This window comes from Neophocaena asiaeorientalis, unplaced genomic scaffold, assembly GCF_003031525.2.
Source record: "Neophocaena asiaeorientalis asiaeorientalis breed wild unplaced genomic scaffold, Neophocaena_asiaeorientalis_V1.1 scaffold148, whole genome shotgun sequence".
Classification (NCBI taxonomy): Eukaryota; Metazoa; Chordata; class Mammalia; order Artiodactyla; family Phocoenidae; genus Neophocaena; species Neophocaena asiaeorientalis.
In genome coordinates this window covers 2,832,586-2,840,784 of record NW_020174050.1, presented here as the reverse complement: position 1 = coordinate 2,840,784, position 8,199 = coordinate 2,832,586, and positions in this window count along the sequence as shown.

Genomic DNA, 8,199 nt, shown 5'->3' with positions numbered 1-8,199 from the left:
CCATGTCACCATAGTTTGAACTCAGAGTAGAAATTCCAGGATTTAAAGATAATATAATTCAATATTAACTTGTGACTTAAAAATAAACTCTTAAGAAATCATTAATAGCACGTTACTTCTTTAACCTCATAAAGCTATAAAACATCTATAATAAATATTACACTTAGTGACGTAAGAGGTTTACTGAGTGTATATGTATAGCTGATTCACTTTGTTATAAAGCAGAAACTAACACACCATTGTAAAGCAATTATACCCCAATAAAGATGTTAAAAAAAAAAAAAAAAAGAGGTTTACTGAGAACAAAACATGAGAACCTGCTATAATCACTTACATTCAAGCTTGTGTGGAAAATTTTAACCTGTGCAGGAAGCCTAGAAAAAGACAAAACTGCCATTAGTAGCAGATGACGTAATTGTCTATATAGAAAATGCAAAATAATTTACAGATACGTAAGCAGAAGCCTGATGGATACAAAAATAATAAACAAACATCAGCAAATGCAGTTTTAAAGACATCATTTACAATAGCACCTATATTTTAAAAAGTCTCTAGAAAGAAGTTTAACAAATAATGTGCAAGAAGAAAAAAAAATTAAATGTTGTTTTATGGACCATATTAAGGTCACAAAACATAAGATTTACTGCTTTAAATGTGCATTAATTACCCCTATCCAAACTGATCTATTAATTCAATGTACTTTTTTTTTTCTTTTTTCCTATTTGCGGCACGCGGACCTCTCACTGTTGTGGCCTCTCCCATTGCAGAGCACAGGCTCTGGACGCGCAGGCTCAGCGGCCATGGCTCATGGGCCCAGCCGCTCCGTGGCATGTGGGATCTTCCCGGACCGGGGCACGAACCCATGTCCCCTGCATCGGCAGGCAGACTCTCAACCACTGCGCCACCAGGGAAGCCCAATTCAATGTACTTTTATTCAAAATTCCCATATTGGCAAGCTGACTCTAAGATGTATATGAAAGAACTAAGAGGAGCTTAGACATTCCTAAAGAAGAACAATAATGTTGGGGGCTTGCCTTTCCACTTATCAAGAATTTTTATAATGCTATAGTCATTACAATGGTATGGCACTTGTGTACGAATATTTATAATGCTATAGTCATTACAGTGGTATGGCACTTGTGTACGTATAAATATATTGACCCATGAGGAAAACAACAGGGTCTGGAAACAAACCCTTACATGTACTTATCTTGATTTATGACAGAGACTGGAAAATGGTGGACTTTTCTATAAATGATGCTGGGACAATTGGTTATCTATAAGTGAAAAGCAAAATTGAATTTCTACTTCACATTATAGAGGATAATCAATTCTGAGTTCTAAATATAAAAGACAAAACTACCCAATTTTTAGAAGGTAACATAAAAGAATATTTTTATGATTTTAAGAAGAGACTAGCCATAAGAAAAAATGTTATATTATAAAAAAATTATTTAAAAAACCCCACAGATACACCTTTTTGCCACACATATGAAGGACAAATGGTTAGTACACAAAATGTATGTTTTTTCAAAATGTTGTATGAAATAGCAAAGGGAATAACAGAAAAAAATGGGCAAAAGAAATAAAATTTCACAGAGGATCAAATGCAAATAGCCTGTAAACATGAGAAAAGATATTCAATTTCATTTGTAATAAGAGAAGTGCAAATTAAAACCACAATAAGAAACCATTATATAATAATTTGATTGTCAATAGTTTAAGAAGTCTGACAATTCCAAGTGCTGGCCAGTAGGTAGAGGGAGAGGAGCTTTCATGAATTGCTTGTGGGTGGAATAAATCAGTACAACCATTAGGAAAAATGGTTTTGGGGTTGACCAAACAGTCCATTTGGGTTTTTCTGTAACATCTTACAGAAAAACCCGAACGGATTGTTTGGCCAACCCAATAGTATTATTTGGTGAAGCTGAAGATGTGTATACTTTCTGGGCCAGTAATCCCCCTCCTACATATATATCCTAGAGTATCTCTTACACATGTGTAGCTAGAGACCAGCACAAAAATGTTGAGAGCTGTGTTGTTCATAATAGCAAAACTGTAAACAACCCAAATTTGGTATCGTCATGAAGTACAACAGCAGGCATCTGTAAAAATAAATTAGCCTGGATTAAACTCACAAACATATTGCCAAGTGAGAGAATTACGTCATATTTACACATTATCTCATTTATTAAAAGTTCAAAACCCAACAAATCTAAAGAATTGTTTAGGATTTCACTCATAGGTGGTAAACTTATAAAAATAAGTGACGAATTACTGACGCTGAGCTCAAGATGAGGGTTACGGTGTGTCTGAGAGGCAGAGCAAACACAGAGGGAGAGGGATGAGATTTGAGGTGGGTACACAGAGGGCTTCCAGCATCCTGGTAACATTTCATGTCTTGGACTTGGAAATGAGCACAGTTGTTCATTTTGTTACTCTTCCTAAAGCTGTACATGTATGTATGTATACACAAACACACTGATACATATGCATACACTTATATTATTTTATATAATCTTTTATATTGTATATATAAAAATGTATAGATGTTTTATAAAATGTTTTTATACAATCTTTTATATCTACAATATATTGTACAATTTAAAAAAATTTTAAAACCTGTTAAGTCATACTGCATCTTTTGAATGTCCCAAGTATGTAAGGCACTTCCAAATTATCTAGGATTATCCATGTATCCTTTACTACTAACTATGTATCTTTGCTTAATGAGATATTCTTCCCTTTCAAAATGAAATCTACACACCCTAGTTCATACCTTACTCATGTTCTCATGTTAGATATTTGGGTTTTTTTGGAGAAGGTACATGGCAATTTCTAGAATGGAACCTTAAATGACTGAGCAGTTTCTTCCTGCACCTTATATGGATAATGCCCAAAGCTCTGATCGCCTGTATTCTCAGTCTAGCTCATTTTGTAAGCATTTCAGCTCTGAAAATCCTACTCTCAGAGGTTCTTATTTTCCCCCCTCATGATTCCTACTTATATGATTTCTTTTCACCTACAGCAAGAAGCTTCAGGTATTAACTGGACACGTTCAACAACTTCAGGAGAAATTCCTGAATGTCAATATATGACATTGCAACTTGGCTTTCATAGGCATTAGCTATGTGAGATAAGTATAGCAAAACTCTGAGTGAAGATAAAGGCAGTCATGCTTCCTAACTCTTGGCTTAATATTTTAAATCAATGTAGCAGGCCACAATATTGGATTAAGAATTCAACATTGATAGAAATAATTAAGGAGAAATTAAAAAAAAACAATCATTTGCCAATATCATAATAAACATTGCATTATTGAGCAGCTACTATGGAACTGTGTTAGGCAGAATAGATCAAAAATCCATTCCTTAGGCCTTTATTATCATCGCGATAACCAATATAAGCAGAAAATGAACTTTTTCACTCAATGAAAATTTATTAACGTGATAATTAGATGTGAGATAGTTGAATGTAGCAACTCCATTTGCTAACCAACATTAAAATAAACATCCTAGATTGATTTGCAGTAATATTACTACTTTCACCCCTTATAAGAGAAGTACAGACCATTGTAGTCAGTATGTCAAGGTAATTAACAGATTTTGTTCTGCCTCTACATGGATTTCTTTGACATGACAACCTGCATGTACGTCTAGTTTAATTTTAGATATGTCACAGTTTTTGTTTTGCTGAAAGCCAAAAGAAAAATCTCTTTAGATCTAGTTTCTCTTTTGAGAAACTTTCCAATGGATAAAAGGAAAAGATAAAAATGTTTATGAGATCACAGTAGACACCTCTGATTTCAGACCTTGGTGGACTTAACACTATAGTGTTCTTTATGCACCGCGGTCTTGAGATTAATTTTTATTGCTTTCTGTCTCCTTGCTGAAGTATGAAAGGAGAAGCTTATCGAAGGGGTGTTTATCAGTCATAAGCCAATAAGGAAGTGAAATTTATTTTTCCAGTTTATTTTATTCGGGAAGGATGGGGAGTTCAGAATATAGTAGATTTGTTAAAAGAGATATGAACTTTTTGCCTTGTTATTTCCTGGAGGTGGAACTATGCTACTTTGAAGGATCCAATGCTGTTTTCGGTTAATGATGATTTAAAGAATACTGTCATGAAAAAATCTGTGCATCTTTTTAGAAACCATGTTTGTACAAAGCATAAAATTAAAATGTTTTAATGTGTCTTTGCCTTTTATGTCTGTGTGTATGATCATATTTAAAGTCTTAATTAAATCTGTCATCTATTGATAAATTAATAATTCTTGTGCTGTCAAGAGTATGCTAAGGTTCAAAGCTCCAAAAACTGTATTACTAACAGTGAATTATGAGCTCAAGTTCTGTTAACTGTTCTATTAAATGGCCTTGGTTATATCATATTTAACACATTTTTTCTGCATCAATAAATCAAACCATTTAACTATGAATAATTAATATAATTACTGATACACTGCCACTTTACGCATGACCTCAATAGAATATCTCATTGGTCTTCACCAGGGGAGAAATCATTGAATTGTGTCCATAAAGACGAATAAAAGCTCAGCATACAGAGAAAGCGCTGATAAACATTGTAGACAGAATCGTGCTCCAAGAGGCACAGCCTTGTGACAGGGAATGGCATATTAGGAATTAAGTTCCACATGCAAGAATATTGAATGACTTTGTAACATTCAACTGATTGATGGGTTCTTGGCCTTCACGCCAGGCAAAAAGCTTCCACAATGAATCAGAAACCCTATTCAGACACAATCTTAAATTCCTTGAGTCTCAATTCTCTATGTTCCAAGTGGAGGTGATCAAACTACGTATTATCAGTGTTTGTAGCCAACGATGATAATAAAGAAATACATATACAAACATAAGATTAAAATGTTTGAAGAATCAAAATAAAGGAGCAGTTTCTAACTTGGAATTACAGTTTAGGATTTAATGGAATTTAAATTAGCTCTTATGGAATTTGTCAAACCAATTGTTTAGGTCTTCAGGGAGCTTCACTTTCAAATATGGGTCTGTAATTTGAGAGCTTTGACTCAATGCCAGATTGATAGCATATTTAATTTGTAGTAATTTCTAAATTCTTAATATTTTAAGACGATCAAATTCTCAGGTTTCTAAGATAATCTATTATAATACCATGATCTTCCAGCTGCTCTGAGGGCTGTACGCATAAGTTTGTAAGTCACATTAAGTACTCCAATTTGAATTGTGTCCTGTATTTCTCTCCTCAAAAATAATTGTTTATTCTGACACAGATACCATATACTGTACTGAAAATAACAACCATTAGTTGAGTATTGCTTTATGCCAGTACTACTCTACATGCTTTTGGTGTATATTCTTGAAACCTTACAACGATGTTACAAGGCTTGTTTTTATTTTATGGATGAGGAAATTGAAACTCAGAGAAGGTAAGTAATTTGGCGAGGTCACAGAAAGAGGAAGATACTTTTTTTTTCTTTCAAGTGTGTTTGGCCACAATGCCCATAACTTTATTTTGGTCCACCCTGCGGTGGCTCATAGTGAGAAGAAGCTTGAGAAGCTTGAGAAGCAGAGGGAAACGGTGATCCCACAACTTGTTCCAGACAATGCTAGGGTCAGAGGTCAAACCACAGGCCTTTGAAAGTGTGTGAACTGGGCTAACGTTCAAAAGCCTTGGTTCTCTCTCTTGTTCTGTGTTTAGGTAGCTCTACAAGGGCACTGGCTGGGTGGTTCTATGCACTCCTTGCCGGTTTTGTGGCCCATTGAGCAGATTTCTCTGAGCTCTAACCCACTGCTATGGGTGCAGGTCCACTTCATCTGTTCACAATTGCCCAGACCATCTCATTTTCTTTTCACGGGACTGCTAAAAGTAAAAGGCACAATTCAAGAGTCCTGCTGCTATCACTCTGAAAGCAGAGGATAAAATGTTTCCACGGGGTCCCACACACATAGATGAAGATTAGTCCCAAATGTGAGCTGGTGGACTTAACAAGGCACTAGCCTTTACCTCCGACTGCTTTATGGGAAACTTAGAATAAAACAAGACCCTTACCTTCTAATTTTCCTGTTGCAGCATAGAAAACATTGCCCCATCTTGCTATTCCAAAAACTCTTTCTCTCCTATCTCTCACATCCTGTCAATTTTTGAAATTCTCCTGAGGATATCTCAAGAGAACTCTCAAGTAAGTAGTCATATCAGTGAGTGGAATCACCCATCATTCCTCTTCTTCTGCTCTGGCTTCTTTGCCCAGGAAACCTCAGGCAGTGCTGCCATTACTGTTTCCTGGTGGCTTCTCAAGGTTACATGGTCCTACTGTGTCGTACTGTTCTAAGACTGATACGCTCATGCAGCGAACATTTCTTTCCTGAGCTCATCAATCTTTGACCATCCTCTCAAATACCCCTGTTCTCCACTTCCTAGCTTGATGTTCCCAGTGGAGGGCTGCCTTGTACTCCAAACTCTCCCAGACAATTTAATGGGATACCCACTCTTGCCATTTCTGCTTGCTCTAGGATATGTGTTGATATCTGCGAGAGCAAGCCAGAAGACCAATGATAAATGTAGACCCAGAATTTCCTCCTGCTCTTCCAGTCATTCACATCTTCCCTCCAGATATACGATAAATATATTTTGGTTCACTCTGAAGCTTTGCAGTAGGAGCCTGGAGAAAATACCTATATCTGCTTCTCCTTAACTTACAGACATGAACAGTAGTTGCATTTATTAAACATTAGCCAGTGCTGATACCATTCTGGTTTCTCCCAGAATCTCCAACACCGCTCCTATAGTATGTATAAATACATTTTATTAAACGAATCAAAAATACTTTTAACACTGAAATTCAAGCACCCTGAATTCAGAAGGCTGAATAATAAGTCCCCAAATATATCCTTGTCCGAATCTGCAGAACCTGTGAATATGTTACCTTACATTGTTAAAGCAACTTTGCAGATGGGATTAAATTAAGGATCTTGCAATGGAAAGATGATCTTGTATAATCCTGGGTGGCCTGATATAATCACAAAGATTCTTATAAAAAGGATGTAGGAAGAGTCAGAATCAGACAGAAGATAATGTGACAGAGCAGATGGACAGAAAGAAAATGTCAGGGAGGAAGAAATTTTCCTTTGCCCTTCTAAATTCTTCTGGCTGGTCTAATAATTAAATTGATGTGAGATAGATTAAGAGGAGAAAGTCAAACAAAAGTTTAATAGCATGTCTACATGGGAGAGACCCAGGAAAACTGAATTATTTCACCAAAATAGCCAAAGCCCTCATCTTAAATACCATCTTCAGCTAAAGACAAGAGAGGATGTTAGGGGTAATGGTAATGGGACTTCAAAGGGGAGGAAAGCAATTTACCTGGAGATGGAAGAGCAAATGTTTGGCAAACAATATTTGCTGGCCCAGGCAGAGACAATCGGGCACAAAGTAGACTCTGATTTTTAGGCCCTGCTTAAAGAGTTTCCCTCACCACCCCTGGCTCACATTGTTTATAGATATCTCTGGTGATACCTCTATTCTAGGAGCAGGTCCTTTATCTAAATTCTTTTAGGCAGTTAAGAGAGAGGTTACAAGAAAAACTTTTTGAATCTTCTGTTTGTTAAAAATAATCAGCAGAGACACATTTGTTGGGGTAGGGACAAAATTTGCTGCCCTAGAAAGAGATCTGAAGAGGTTAGGTTGATGGCTTTGCTATGTTGATGGCTTTGAAGACACAGGAAGATGGCCATGAGCTATGATATACAGATGCCCTCTGGAAGCTAAAAGGATCAAGGCAATGGCTTCTCCATTGACTCCAGAAGAACCTCCTAGGGCGTCCAGGAGACAGCCCTGCGGACACCTTGACCTTAGTCCAGTGGAACTAATTTTGGTCTTCTGACTTCCAGAACCGTGAGAGAATAAGTTCGTATGCTTTTAAATTACTGAATTTGTAATAATTTGTTACAGCAGCAATAGAAAATCCAAGTGCTGGGTACGCGGGAGGGGAATAAAAGTTCAAGAAGTATAAAAGAGAGCTTCCCTGGTGGTGCAGTGGTTGAGAGTCCACCTGCCGATGCAGGGGACACGGGTTCGTGCCCCGGTCCGGGAGGATCCCACATGCCGCAGAGCGGCTGGGTCTGTGAACCATGGCCGCTGGGCCTGTGCGTCTGGAGCCTGTGCTCCGCAATGGGAGAGGCCACAGCAGTGAGAGGCCCGCGTACCGCA